Source organism: Rousettus aegyptiacus, unplaced genomic scaffold (assembly GCF_014176215.1).
Source record: "Rousettus aegyptiacus isolate mRouAeg1 unplaced genomic scaffold, mRouAeg1.p scaffold_m13_p_5, whole genome shotgun sequence".
Lineage (NCBI taxonomy): Eukaryota > Metazoa > Chordata > Mammalia > Chiroptera > Pteropodidae > Rousettus > Rousettus aegyptiacus.
The window spans coordinates 5,328,085-5,343,725 of NW_023416308.1; the positions used below are offsets into that span (position 1 = coordinate 5,328,085).

Genomic DNA, 15,641 nt, shown 5'->3' on the forward strand with positions numbered 1-15,641 from the left:
GCATGTGACAGTGTGTGGTGCTCTCGTCCTCTCACATTTGGAACCCACAGCAGAATCGTCCTTGGGTGACTGGGTTCGAGAACACAACATGGCAGGCACTATCCAAAGGCATCCAGGCTGCCACTCCGCAGCTCCAGCCAGACTCGGAAGACCTCCGAGATGTCTGAGGACTGCCGAACCCACCCTGCTGCAGCGGAGAGCATTTGGTTGAGCTTTTCCTCTGTAGCTTGGGCCATATAAGCAATGGGTGTCTTGTTTCTGGAGGGGGTGCTGCTTTCCAAATATAAATTTATTTTGATACGGAATGTGCTTTTTCAAGGTGTGCCTGCCCCTGACGATGGGACCCTCGATTGACAGTTGCTAATTCGGCCCTGGGGAAGGTCAGCACCCCAGACTTGGTTCCCTACATCAGGTAGTAGGGGTTCTGGCCACAGCACCAGAGATGGTCAGGGCTCACCTAGATGGTACGCAACCACGGCCCTGGACCCCGCCATCCACAGGGCATGACCTGCCGCAATTGCTTCTCTAGGATAGAAAAGCCACACCCTACAGGGAACCTGGTGGCCGCTGGGCTTCTCCACTTAGCCAGAGGTACATCTTTTTAATTCTTGTCCTCATCTAGCACACCTCTCTGTTGCTGGAGTTTGTCTTTTTTTAATTTTTGTCTTTTTTTTTTTTTTAATCTCCTTCTGCAGAATGGGGTGGCTACAGTGGGGCAGTGAAAGTTTACAGAGTAGAAACCAGATACTGTGATACTGTGCAAAATTCAATACGATCAGGTACCAGTGCTGAATGCTGATCTCAGCTTCTCTGAATGCTGCTTAGCTTCTCCGAGCCTCAGTCTTCTCATATGTAAAATGGGAATCCTGACAGTGCCAGCCTCGGGGCTGTCTCTCCCTTGCTAACCTCAGGGCCTGTCTTGGTAACAGCAGATTTGCACAGGCTGGACAGCCTAGGTTCAGTGTGTCCTACCTATGTGTGATTTTGGGAAAATCATTTCGTATGTTTCTTAATCTGTTAAATTGAGCTATTAATAGTACCTGCTATATGGAATATTGTAAGGGTTAAATCCTTATTTTATATAAAAGATCAGATAGAGTAAGTGCTGTAGAGAGTCAGCCGTTATTATTTCTGGAATGACTGAACCCAGATTAAAACATCCCATCAGCACACAATAGCATCTTTAAAAAAAAAAAATACAACTTGTAGCTCACTCTTTCTGCAGCCTTGCCCACTCTGTGCTGTCAGGCAGCTGCTCTGTGCCAGGCACTCGGCTGGGAGTGCCTGGGCATCGTGGCACCGTTATGGGGTGGGTGTTCTGCATGGGTGGGCCGGACCAAATGCTGTGCTCGTCTCTCCTCCAACAGTTTGGCAAGGCAGCTACAGACTTGGGTTAAGTCACTCTGGGCAGCAGCCAGGGGCCGGAGCCAGCCGGCAAGAGAGCCACCTGGCAGTTCTCCCCTCCGGGGTGGATCCAGCAAGCCCAGGCTTGTGGTGGCTGTGGGCACCCAAAACTGTTTTTGTGCACTTGTCAATAGGTGACTGACATCTGAGCATCGGCGGCAGACTGCAGAGGGAAGAGCTGCGTGCAGAGGGGTATTTCCCCCCCGAGCCTGGCACCACATGGTGCCCTGAGCCCTCCCGCCCTAAGCTCTGTCAGGGGCACGTTGGCAATGAAATACTCAGTGTAGCTGGGCGAAGCTCTTCCCATGGGCAAGACTGTGTGCAAAAACACTTAAAGCGTTATCTCATCTAGTTTTTGTAGAAACCCCTTGAAGTGGGTGCTACTTATTTTTATTTTACAGAGGAGAAGGCTGAAGCTCGGAGCAGTTTGGGAATCTTCCATGGTAGAGATCCTGGTTCCTCCAGTTGCTAGGTGACTTTGGGCCAGTAACTTAACTGCTCTGAGCCTCTAATTCCCTACTTCTTAGAGTCGTAGCAAGGATTCAATGGAACAGTGTAGCTAAAACATTTAGTTTGGCATCTGGCATGAGAAATAATTTTTAAAAACGTTGTTCTTGTTGTTGTTATTTTATCCTTTTGCAAGGAAACATTCCTTTCCAGTTTAACAGAGGTATTGACAGGATTCAAATCGGATGCCTTGGTGTCTACAGGGAAGGGTTATTTTTTAGAAGGAGAAAATTTATTATTATTATTATTATTGTTATTATTATTGGCAACAGGTAAGTTTGCAAGTTTCCTACTTAGTGTGGACACTGCTCTTATTTTGAGGGTCTTATCAGCTTGTGGGGACAGAGCCTCTTCTGTTTCATGGAAGGGACACTTTCTGGGGTTTTTGACCCTGTGCCCAGTCCTAGAACCAGACTAATTTGGATGCTTTGAACAAAGGGTTTGGTGTGTAGTAGTTACCCAACAAATGCTTGTTGGATGGGTGAAGGATCATACTCTCATGCTTACTACAGCTAAGGGGGGATTGGGTTCAGGCATAACCTGGCAGCTTTCCACAGAAGAGGGGGCCTTATCTGAACATCAGCACCCCAGGACTGCACACTTTGAAGAGCTGTGGGTGCCAGGAATATCCACTGGAGCTAATGCCTTAACTGTGATTGTGATGGCGAGAGGTAGAGGAACTGGCAAAAAATTGAGATGCATAATATGGATTTGGGCTGTCAAGAAGGATTTAATTTAGAAGCCAAATCCCAGGATGGCTCATGGGGGGTCATGGGTCAACAGGATCCAAAGACAACCCCAGGAATGGTCTTGCTGAGCCCAGTTGTTTATAGTTGATCCCAAAGGCTTGGACAGTCTCACATAGGCCAGTGGGAAAGTGGGAAAGTTTCAGTAGCCAGGCCTTACCAGGTTCAAATCCTAGCTCTGTGCCCTTCTTGCTGTGTGATGTGGGGCAAGTGGTTTCACCTCTGTGTGCCGCTGGTTGCTCGTCTGTAAAATAATTCACACAATGCATTTAAGAAAAGGACCAGGCACACGACGAGTGCTCATTGATGGTTCACCACTATCATTCTGGCCATGCTGTTTTCAGAGTTCCAGATAGAGAGGCAGGTTATCAACTCCATTCCTACTTAATAGAGGAAATAGCAGCCCAGTGAGTTTCAGAGACACCTCCAAGATCATAGAGTACTAAATGTCGGTGGCACCCCGCCCCTTGGCTCTCCTTGACTCCCACTTCAGTTCTTGCTATTCACCTTGGCTGTCATTTTTGGAACCATCTGGGCTTGCAACTTGCTGTGGCCCTCAGTGACATTGATGCTTCTTTAGAAGGAAAGGGTGTGAAGAGCGGGTGATGCCATGTGGCTCACACAGAAGATAAATAGGACCTCAGCTTTGATGGCTTTACCCCAAAAGCCGTATTTCTCTGGCTGAGTTTTCACTTCTGTTTCTTACGACCTACTGTCCTCCAAATAACTGCCCTTGGCCAATCTGCCTGGTGATTGAGGGTCATTACTGCCCTTCAGATAGATCTGGGAGCCATGCTAAGGTGCCCACGGGGCTCAGGGCCTTGAGCTAGGAAGGCCTGCTGCCCCGGAACAAGGCGCCATGTCCTTCCATGTAAAGATGCATTGTCTGGATTTCTCCCCGCCATTCTTATTTCTGTATGTCTTCTCAAATATTTGGGGGTTATTAAGAGATGTTCTTTTAACTGTAATTAAGTGGGATTTGGGGATTTTGGAATGCTCAGCTGTGGTCTTGGGGGCCGATGCCGGTTGATTTGATAACTGAGTTGATAGGCAACGAATATTGATTTCTGCCCCGTTCCTCCCAAAAAGGTGACTCAGCGAAGGGGAGATGTTTGGGAATTGAGGAGAGAGTTCCTGTGAGAAGCCAGAAAGCTCTGTGTGTGTGTGTGTGTGTGTGTGTGTGTGTATGCGCACATATGCATGCACACGTACTACACTACCTCCCCTTCCAGGGCCTGAAACTCACAACCCATAGGGGATGGGGATGCGCGTTCTATGTCTTCAGCTGCCTTTTCCAGCATTCATCAGGAGAAGAGTAAGGACTTTGGAGCCACACAGCCCCAAATGCAAAGCTGGCTGTCACTTCTTGTATAGGTGGCCTTGTACAAGTGGCCTCACCTCTCTGTGACTCAGTTTCCTTGTTCGTAAAGTAGGGAAAACAGTAATATTGGCTGTGTGGGGTTGTTCAGAGGATTAATTGAGAATTTCTCTTGATGGTAATTAATGGCAGCTCTGATTGCAGTGATGATATTAATAATTAATAACATATTAGTTACTGATAGACATAGGAGCAAAGTGCCATGGGAGTGCCAGGGAGTGGGTGATGTATTTTGCTGGAGGCAACCTTGGAAACCTTCCAAAGGAAAGGCCTTGAATGACAACACGTCTGATGTGACAGAAAGGGGACGGCATGGAAAACACTTTTCTGTTTCAGGAATTCATAGACTCTCTGCCTTTGACTCTCATAGACTCTCAGCTTCCAATGAGATGAGGGAGCAGCTGCTGTCTAGTATGGCCAGGGTGGGGTGGGGCGGAGGAGGACTTGTTCTGGCAGCTCAGCTGAGATGGGTGATGGACGAGCTCTGTGCATCCCTTGGTTGAGCACTAGTTACGTGCCAGCCATTGTACTAAGTGTTGACTTACACCGTCTCAGTGAATCTGCATCTTGTCCCCATTTTACAGATGAGGAAACTGAGGTTCTTTGTAACATATACTGGTGTACCCAGATATCTAGTTTCCTTGTGACATTCACTCATCCACCCCTTTAATTAAGCCTAGTAAGACCAGGCTATCTTTCCGTTCTGTGGCCAGTTCACAGATCTCTCCCATAGTCCACCCACCTGAAGTGGGTTGTACAAGACCTTGGGCCACATAAGTTTCTCCTTTGTGGGAACTTTTTTGACACTTGATCGGGGCACATACAGCCTTCCTCAGGATGCCCTGCCTAATTTAATCAGGTGAAGGTATCGTGTAGAAGTCATTTACAATTCTATTCTCCATGTTTCTAGCTAAGTTCTTTTGTTGTCTCAGGGAGTTCCTGGGAGCTGCAGGCTTCACCTGGGCAGGGCTTGATGTTGCAGCTGGCACCAAATTTACTATATCCTCCCTTGCTCGGGGGAGTTTGGAGGGTTGGGGCAGCTGCCCTGACACGCAGAATGCTCCTTCTCTAGGGGGCCAGATAGTGAAGGGAATGGTCTGAGATGGGACCTGTAAGCCACAGCGAGAAAATACACGGCTGAAATTGAAAATACATAAAGATGAAAAACAAATAAATTATATTTTATGCAAAATCCCTTTGGACTAGGCACCGCCCAAGGCCAGGCAATGACAGTGCAGGGGTACCCAAGACAGCCAAGTCCCTCCATTGGGGAGCTCACCTGGGCAGACATCTTGAAACGAGTCCACCCACTTCAAGGCTAACTTCAGCTCCAGGAGTTTTTATTGAGTACCCTCTAGGTGCACTCAGTGTCATAGGGAAGACAAGTGATTCAAGGAGGTCCCAGAATGTGAGAAATGAGGGGCAGTTTAGGTGAGAGTAGTATCCACTGTCTATCAGATACTTGCTCTCTGAGCTGGACACTTTCTAGCCGCATTCCCCAGTGGTCCTCACAGCATTGATCTGTCTTACATATGGGGGAAATGAGGCAGGCAGTGGTTCCATACTGGCTCACGGTCTCTGAAGAAAGACTCCAAGCTGGGATCTGAAACCAGGGCTCTCTAAATTCAAAGCACTCTACTTCATGTACAAATAGGTAAACTGGGGCCCAGAGAGGTGTTGAGACTTGCTCGTCTTCAGAGGTGGAACTTTTCCATAGGTTGACTGTAAACTTACGAAACGAAGAGAGGAAATTGGAAGATAGAGTATAATTAAGTGCGAGATGCCGTGGCATAGCCGATGGGCAAGCTCTCCTTGATCCCTGTTTCAGGAGGTACCTGGGTGTCAAAGCAGATTTAAGCTTTATACAGGATTCCTGAGCTTATGAAGCCACTTTCATGTAAGTTTCTTTGGTCTTCAAAACATAGGCATAGTCACTCTGTTTTAGGGGAGTTTTTCTGTGCCTGGGTTGGAGTGAACCAGGAGAGGAGATGTTTAGGGGAGTCCAGGAGGGAGGTCAGAGTGAGGTCTGATGAGGTCCAGCAGTTGTCTAAAGCTTGGCAGCTGTTGTAGAAATGTTTCTTACCTCATGGGACAGTGGGGCCTGCAGAGGGCTAGATGTCAGGGGACTGAGTTCTATCAGTGCTCTTAAGGCCAGTGACTTCCTGCATTTTGCCCCTCCTTTCTTCATTTCTAAAACAGCTAACCAAGGCTCCTTGCATGCATTTAGGCAAATGCATTGCATTCCTGTTTGGCTGGCTCAAGGGGAAAGAGTTTGGGATCAGTTAGCAATGCCAGCCGTAGGTGCCAAAGGAGGAAGTGGTGGTATGTATGCCATTCATCCATTTATCATTCATTGAACACTTGTTGAGTGCCAACTATGTGACAGGCACCGGAGACAGAACAGGAAACAATGCAGGCGTGAGCTCTGCCCCCTGGAGATTTTGCTCTAATGGTGGAGACAGAGAGCTGTGTGTGAGGGGAGAAGTTTCGTGTGTTTGGATCACTGCTGGGTGCTCAGCATCTAGCATTTACCTGACACATCTGTGCCCTCATATTTATTGACTGGGAAGATGAATAAATGAGCCAAATGCAGATGAATATGTGATTACAAAGAGATATAATAACTGTGTAGGAAAAGAAAGGAATGGTGAAGAGAGAATAGCACTTCTCTCGGATGGGAAAGCACCCTGTGCTCAGTGGGCTCACAAGCCGCAAAGAGAATGCATTTGGAAGGAAGCCGCAAGTGAACTTAAAATTCTGAGTGCTGTGAAATCAGAAATGTAAAATGTCTGGAAGGAACCTCTTGAAGTAGGTCAGTTGGGAAAGGCTTCACATTTAATTTATTTAAAATTTTTATTTTTTAACTTTATGTTTTGAAATAGCTTTTTAAAAGATCAACAGAAAACTTCACAAAATTATAAAGAATCCCTCATATTCCCTTCACCCAGATTTCCTAAATGTTAGTATTCAACATAACCACAGAAGGATTCCAGAATCAGGAAATTACCATTGATACAACACTGTAATCTAGTGTACTGATACTACTCAAATTTTGCCAATTGCCCACTAATGTCCTTTTTTGGCCCAGTGTCCAGTCCTGGATCATGCATTGCATTAATTGTCATGTCCCTGTGGTCTATTTTAATCTGGAACAGATTAAAGTAAATGAACCCACGTTGGCCCAAGCAGAGAGAATTCTGGGACTTTTGCTACAGCTGTTGGGTACTTTCTTCCTCTGAGAGTTGCTAAGCTTGTGAGAGAACTGCGAGGAGAGAACCCTGGCTGAGAACAAAGCCACCCACACAGAGGAAAGCTGAGCCTGGAGATGGGCAGCTAGATACAGCCATATCTGAAGTCAGATGACCTAGAACTTTGAGGTCACATGAGCCAATAAAAATCCTTTTTTTGTTGTTCCTTTGTTTAAGTTCGTTACTATTTACTGAATTAATCATTCAGTGAATATTTTTGTGCTCAATGCCAGGATGCAGGGAGATGCCCTCTTGGGCCAAATGCAGAATTGTTTGATACATGAATTTATCTCAGATACACTTTTCAGGGACTGTTCCGCAGTGAAGGAGAATCAGGGGCCGCTCTCTGCTATGATGGGCAGGACCTCTTGTGGTTGCATGACTTCAACACTTGAATGCGACTGGCCATTTATTTTGTAGAAGGCCCCTTGGTTTGGGAATGTAGGGTGCTTACCAGTGATTAGCTGTAGGTTATGCATTTTTCACAGAAACGCTGCTAGAGTGATATGTGTCCTCAGTGCATCATATCAGGAAGCACATGACGTCCATCTGTCCCACTAGTGGCGATGTTAACGTGGTCATTTAAGGGGACGTCTGCTGGTATTTGCCATTGTGAAGTTATTATCTTCCTCTTCATAATTAATAAATATCTTGTGGGGAAACACTTTGAGACAATACCAAAACTCTGTTAATCATTCTTTTGCCCACTAATTTTAGCATCTGTTGATGCTTCTTGCCTGAAACAATCACTGCTGTGGTGTTTGCCAAATGGTGATTTTCTCTGCATCTTATTTCTACAGTTATTAGTGGAAGAGCTTTTGCTTCTCCCCCGTTTATTTACCTAGTCATTTATTTGTTTATGTCAGTATAGACTCATGGGTTCATATTTTATCGTTTCTCCTGTCTCTCTTCCCCCATCTGCTTGCTCCCTCTGATTCTCTGTTTCTCTGTCTTTGTCTCTCTCTCTCTCTCTCTCTCTCTCTGTCCCTCCCCCCACCCACCCCTTTATCTGCCTCACCCCTTTTCTCTTTCTTTTTTCTTACAATCTTTTTTTCCTTGCTGAAGAAGCCAGGCTATTTGTCCTGTAGAATTTCCCTCCATTGGCTCTAGCTGAGCGTGTACCCATGGTGTCATTTAACACTGTCCTCCATCCTGGGTTTCCCGTGAACTGGTGGTAGCCCCAGAGTCTTGATCAGGTGCTGGTGTGATATTTTTGACAAGACCAAATTATAAGTGGTAGTGTTCCCTCCTCTCAAGAGGTACAACGAGGTCTGGCTGTCTCCCTTTCTGTGACATTGAGATTGATCTGTGGGTTTAGGCACTTTTAGCTTGATCCATCCATTGTCAGGTTGCCCATCAGCTTTTCATCTGCTGGGTTTCATGCCCACTGATAATCATTGTCTGGGTCCATTAATTCATTAGGAGTTTCAAAATGTTCACATGTTGATTCTGTCCCTCCTTCTGTTTCTTAGTTGGAAGATTCCTCTACGAAGAAACCACCCCTCATCAAGTATTTGCTCACCCTGAAGGAACGTGAGTCCAGGAAAGGGAGGAGAAATGCTTAATTCTTGCCCTTTATTTGCCACTTTTCAAAATAAAGAGTTGGTTCCCTGGCATTCTCCAAAATTTGCCAATGAGATTGTTTTAAAAAAATATATTATGAGAAACCCATGGATGCAAGTGTAATTGAAGTGTCTTCATCCGTTTCCGTCATTACCCTTATTCAGGCTCATTGTCCCATCTCTGGTGGGGAGGGGCCCTGCAAGTCAGCTTCTGGAATCCCTTGGACCCCCTGCAGTGGTCTTGGACAGACTCCTTGCTTTCCAAGGAGATAAGGTGTTCCAGACTCACTGTGTTCATTTCCCACCCCAGCTGTGTCCTCAAATGTTGCTCCAGGGAGCCCTGGATCCTTCCATTGGGAAATGGTTTCTAGAGACCACAGTCTGGGTGCTGAGTGAATGAATGTACACGACATCTTGAACGGAGCACGTAGAGGCATTTTCAGTGTTCACAGTAGATGGAATGGTGGGGAAGGGGGCAAAGTAGGGCCTTTGAACTTAGATCTCATCTCTTTTCTAACCCTATCCTAGGTTAACAATCCACTGGAAGCCATTTATTCACTTTTACTCCTTTCCCCCACCTCCTTCATTTAGAAAACAAGGGTGGAACTCTCCCATCTCCAGCCTCATCTCCTTACTTGGATTTGGCATGTTCTTGAGGGAAGGTCTTTGATGTCATAGAACCCCTAGAAGAGTAAGGCCACTTGCAGTCCATCAATCCCTGGTTGGGTCCTGCCATGCTTTGTCTAGCCACTTGATGTGATATGACTTAGCAGAGGGGGGTTGTCATTGCTGTTTGCCTCTTAGCATCTTCGGGATGGGGAGGGAGCAGTAGAGACTGTCGAATCTAGACCAGACAAACAACAGATAATAATATCCCTTCACCGGAACAACTTAAAAATTAATATGGGCCCTTCAAGTGTTACCCCCGCCTTTATCCGAGCAGCCTGCACGTCTGTGTCTGAGATTAAAACTCACATTTCATTTTTATATGCTGTGCTTAATCCAATAATGATTTCATGTTACAAACAGCAATAATATCTTTCAGCATAGTTAATCAGAATAGACTTAATGCTGTCACTATTTATTAACCTTTGTTGAAAAGCAAGAAGTTTCTCTCTAATCTGTGATTGTTGGTCTTGTCAGGCTCTATCAAGTGAAAAAACAGTTTTGGCATTCATTAAAACAGTGCGAATCCTGCAATGACAATTGGAGCTGAATGATATTTGGTGCATGAAATCTTTGTTGGGTTCACCAAGATGAATGAGAAGGTTGGGGGTGGTGGGGAACACAAAGGGGGAACCCACGCATTCAAAAGACCCAGTGTTTCATCCCAGAGTTCCTCTTGGGTAAAGAAACTGTTCATGTGAATTGGAAGAGTGGGGCAGAGGATGGGGTACAGGTGAGGAGAGGGGTCAGGCCAGTCGATTCCTCTCACCACAGAAACTCTTCATCACTTGAAGGTAGTGACTTTGAACTTAGATCCCAGATGCCTCATCGTTTTCCCAACCCTGTCCCAGTTTACTGACCCCATGAGAACCATTTACTCGCTTTTACTCCTTTTTCTCAACTTCTTCATTTAGAAAATGAGAGTGGGTCTCCCTCATCAAAACAGCATGACCGATGAGCATCAGAAGTCAGTACGAGCCTCGGATTTCAACTTCCCTGCAATCTTTTTGGCAAGAGATAGCAATCTGTAGTCCTCAAACTTTAGCATGCACGCCTCTCCTGGAGAGTTTCTGATTCCTGGAGACCCAGTAGGCCTGGTATGTCCAAGATTCTGCATTTCTAACAAGTTCCCAGGTGGTGCCGATGCTCTTGGTCTGGGACCACCCTTTGAGTAGCACCGAGGGCTTCACAGTTTGGGCTTTTCTGGACCATGCCAGGAGGACATCATCACAGGGTCAGTGGCACGATGATCTTGGCTGGAAGCATTGTTGGAAGGTGTTTTCGGAGAGCTGTACTGGTTGTTGGGACAGTAGGGCTGGACGTCTTAGCTTGGGTCAGGCAAGCAGAAGGCGTTCTTACTCCCTCAACAGCTGTGTCAACAGTTTGTCCTCATTGTCACTTCTTTGAAACAGACCATCTGAGCCAGTGCTTCTCAAACTTTTATATGAACTGTGGATCACCTCCAAATCTTGTTTGAATGCAGATTCTGATTCACTAGTGCTTGGGTGGGGCCAAGATTCTGCATTTCTGACTGACTTCAGGTGATGCCCAGCTACCTTAGCAGACCACACTTTCCGTAGTAATGCTCTGTCAAATTATAAGAAAACCCAACAGTACAGTAGGCCAATTCCTGCACCTTCCTGGACTTGAATTACAGAGTTTTAGCCTTGATAAATCCAACACCTCCCCTAAAGAGAAACTTACCTTAAAAAAAAAGGAGATAAAAAAAGTAAGGCTTCAGCTTGCACATGCCTCCTTTAAAGGAAAGTGCTCTCCCTAAGGACCTCTCTTTTTCTTTTTCGCCTCAGAGAACCCCCAGACATCTTTCTCAGAAAGTCTCTTTAGGGTCTTTACCTTTCAGAGGTGATTCAGAGAAAAATCTAATCCAGTAAAGAGATCTGATGCTCTGAGGTGTAGAGGAATTTCCACTAAGCAACTACTGGTTGTTCAGGACTGAATGGGGGCGGCCGAGATCAGTGACCAGTTTATTTCTCTTCTCATATGAAGAAGAGTCCACTTGGGCATTGAGAGGCGTGGTGAGTTTTACCCATGTAAATGGAGAGGTGAGCAGGTGCTGTTAATTATTTAGGAAGAATTAAGCAGTCTGGTGGGTGGGTTCTATGCTCTGTTCGTTAATAAAGGTTGCTGCAGAAAGGAATTTTAAAATGCAGTATTCTCATTTGCCTCATCTTGCAAAGAAGCCGAGCCTTGGTTTGACTGGTGGGAGCATCTGGAATTAATGAACCAGCCTCTTGCAGTGCAGAAATCAATGTTTGCTGCATTAATTGCATGATACTGAAATCCCACTTTTTATTTCTGACTCGCAGAGCCATTGCCTAAGAAATCTCTCTTAAGCAGAATTGTGGTGCTTCACCATTGCCTTCATCCATCTGGGTTTGGGGAAGGAACTGCTTCTTCACCAGGAACCTGTGAACATGGGGACACGGGGAAAACTTAAGCTGTTTACTTTGGATGCCCCAAAAGGGGCAGGTCCTGAGTAGCCTGCAACAGAACTCAAGGATCTGTTCCAACTTGAGTAGCTGGACAGCTTGTGGACTTCCATCTCCTGAGAGTTTCCAGCTTATTGTGTGTCTTTAGATTAAAATAAGCCTCATTAAGAAAGTCTATGCCTTTTAGCTGGACAGATGTCCTTCGCCTCTCCTGCTTTTCTCATATGGTAACCCTTTTGGGATGTTTACACCTCGACCCAAGGTGTAGCTTGGCCACCGTCTCCTTAAGTACTGGGGCACTAGAGAGCATCGTTTTGCCTGCCCTGGCTGGATGTAGCATTTCTGCAGACCATTCTTCCGTGCCAGGTGCTTTGGATAGACTACCAAGGAGGTAACACTTGAGCCATGTTAGGTGGAACAAATAGGAGCTTGCCAAGGAGGGAGAGAATTAAGGGCATTCCGGGTGGAGGGAACAGTGTTAACAAAGGCTCCGAAGCAAAGAGGTCCTAGCCTGGAGCCCTGAAGTTTCTGCTAGCTAGAGTGATGGAGGGGGCTGGGAAGTGGGGACGAGTAGAGAACCACTGGCTGGAGAGGAACCTGGGAAGGTGTTTTGAAGCTCTGAACATCTGGTTGAGAACTTTTGATTCTCTCCAGTAGGTGGTGGGGAACCTGGCAAAATGCTTATTAATAAGCAGAAAATGAGATGACTGGTGAAATTTATTTTTAGTTTACATACAGTAATTTTTTTTGGTTCAGTTGTACAGTTCTGTGAGCTTTGACCACAGTCAGAATATGGAACAGTTCCATCACCCCCTAAAATTTTCTTATGCTGCTCCCTTATATTCAAACCCTTCCCTTATACCTGGCAACTACTGCTCTGCTCTCTGTCTCTTTAGCTTTGTCTTTTTCAGCATGTCATAAAAATAGAATGATGCAGTTTATATTCATATATAGTTTTTAAAATCTCACTTCTTCATTTATAACAATGCCTTTGAGTTTTCCCCATGTTGTTGTATGTATCAGTACTTTGTTCCTTTTTGTTGCTAAGTAGTACTCCATTGCATGGTCATATTACAATTTGCTTATTTACCTGTTGAAAGATGTTTCAGTTGTTTGCAGATTCTGACAGTTAAGAGTAAAGCTGCTATAAACATTTAAATATAGGTTTCATGTGACTATAACTGTTATCTCTCTTAAAGTAAATAGTTACGAGTAGGATTGCTGGGTCATTTCCTAAGTGTATGTTTAACTTTTTAAGAAACTACCAATCTTTTTTCTAAAGTGGCTGGACCATTTCACGTTTCTACAAGTAAGATATGAGTTCCAGTTGTTTTATGTATTTGCTAACACTTCATATTATCATTTTTTTTCTTTTTCAGTTTTAGCACCTCACACTATTCTATTAGGTGTGTAGTGGCATCTTATTGTGGTTTTAATTTGCATTTCCCTATTTACTAATAATGTGGAGCATCTTTTCATGTGATTATTTGCTAACTGTATATCTGTTTTGGTCATGTGTCTGTTCAGATATTTTGCCTATTTTTTATTGGGTTATTTGTTTTCTTATTGTTGAGTTTTGAGAATTCTCTCTATTTCCTGGGGATGAGTCATTTATCAGATATGTGATATACAATATTTTCTCCCGGTCGCAGGCTTGTCTTTTCATCTCTTGAAGTGCAGGTTTGTTATAAAGATCACTGCAGCAGTTGGTGTTTCTAACTCTGCCATTCTCTTCCTCACTTGGACACCCCAGCCATGCTGGAGTTCCTAAGAAAAAAAATCAAATTTTTCCTTCTCTAGGGTCTGTGCCCATATTGTACCCTCTGTCTGGAATACTATTCTCCTGTGTCCTATCTAAGAAATCTTTGCCCACCCCCAAATTACGAATCTATTCTCATATTTTCTTTTAGAAGCTTTGTCATTTTAGCATTTATGTTTAGGTCTCTGATTTGTCTCAAATTAATATTTTTGATATGGTGTGAGGTAGGGATTTGAGGCTCCTTTTTTTCCCATGTGGATATCCAGTTGTTCCAGCACTTTTGTTAAAGAGGTTTTCCTTTTCCTTTTAGATTGCTTTGGTGCCTCTTTTCAAAAATCAAGTAAATGTCTATATGCGGGTCTATTTCTGGGCTCTCTCTTTGTTCATTTCATTGATCAATATGTCGGTCCTTGGAGCAGTACCACAGCTTACTGATTACTATGTCTTCACAGTAAGTTTTGAAATTGGATAGATTGTCCTTCAGCGTTGTTTTTCTGTTTTAAGATTTCTTTGGATATTCTCTGTCCTTTGAATTTCCATACGAATTTTAGAATTGGCTTGTCAGTTTCTACAAAAAACAAAAACAGTAATCTCCTGAGATTTTTATTGGGACCACATCGAATCTATACATCAACTTTAAGAGAATAAAATTTCTTAACGCTACTGATTCTTCCAGTCCATGAACATGGTATGTCTCCATTTTCTTCCCCGCTCCTCTTCTTCTAACTTACCGTTATTCCTCTTTCAGTTGCCAGCTTAAGTGCCATATGCTCAAGGAGGTCTTTGTTGCTTCCTGACTAGAGTATATAGCTCCTCTTATAGCCTCTGGTGCCCCTTCTCTTCCTCCTTGGCACTTATCACGATGGTAATCATTATTCATGCGATTATCTGTGTTTTGTCTTCTCCCCTACTAGACCATAAGTTTCGTAAGGACAGGGATCAGGTCTGCCTTGTTCACAGACTGGCACACAGTAAGTTTTCAATAAAGATTTATAAATGAATGAATGAACAAATGCCCACCTGTTCTTTTGGCATAGATCTGCAGGTCACTGGCTGTTGTTGTGATTTACAATTTGATGCACACCTTGGTCTCTGCTTGCTAAGGGAGGAACCAAGACCTAACCCTCCCATCCCTTTCTTGGCCTTCTGCCTAACTCTTGGTTCCTGCTGACATGCAGTATATGTTGAGAAAACTCCTATTCACTTGACAGGTAGATGTGTATAATTATGATATTTTAAAAGTGAAATACATCTACAGAGCATTTCAAGGTAATGATTATAATACAGAGGTTTAATTTATTTTGAGGGGAAAGGTGTCGCTTTTATGACATCTCTTGGAGCATTTGAAAAACCAGTGGTGGAATCTTGATTGAATTAGACTGTGGTCATAATTAAGAAGTGCCAAGGCCTGCAAACTGTTGAGAAGTGAAGACAGTGATTAAATTAAGAGCCTCTTTTTTTTTTTTTTTAATAAGTTTAAGAAGTTGGTCATTGAGGAGCATTGTGTTGTTAACTAATTGATTTGAGGACTTTACTTGGATATATAGATTTCATTCTGCATTTTGATCGTAAGTCAATATATAGGTCCCAGCATTAATTAAATCCCCAGGGTCAGCATTTCTGAGGAAGATTTTAAAAAGTAATTTCTGAGGAATGAGATTTTTAGGACAAGTTGTCAAGGCACATTGTAGAGTGCTTGTGATTCAGAATGAGATGAGAGAGAGAGAGAGAAAGAGAGAAAGTGCTCAAGAATGTAGAGTCCTGTGCAGGAACCCTGAAGGAAGAGACCAAAAATATTATTTACTCTGAATTAGATCTAGAGGTGGTTAATATACCAAAAAAGCATAAACTTGATTGGAGTTTCTTGGGAGTTTGATGAAAATCAGTGGAAATAATCTAACTTATCAGTACAAGAGATTGA

General features: G+C 44.2%; 1 protein-coding gene across 10 annotated transcripts in view; it reads left to right on the plus strand.

Moving 5' to 3' along the window:
* The window catches only part of CUX2 (cut like homeobox 2), a 330,271-nt gene that overhangs the window by 126,479 nt on the left and 188,151 nt on the right, over positions 1–15,641 (plus strand). The gene's annotated exons all lie outside the window — the stretch shown is intronic.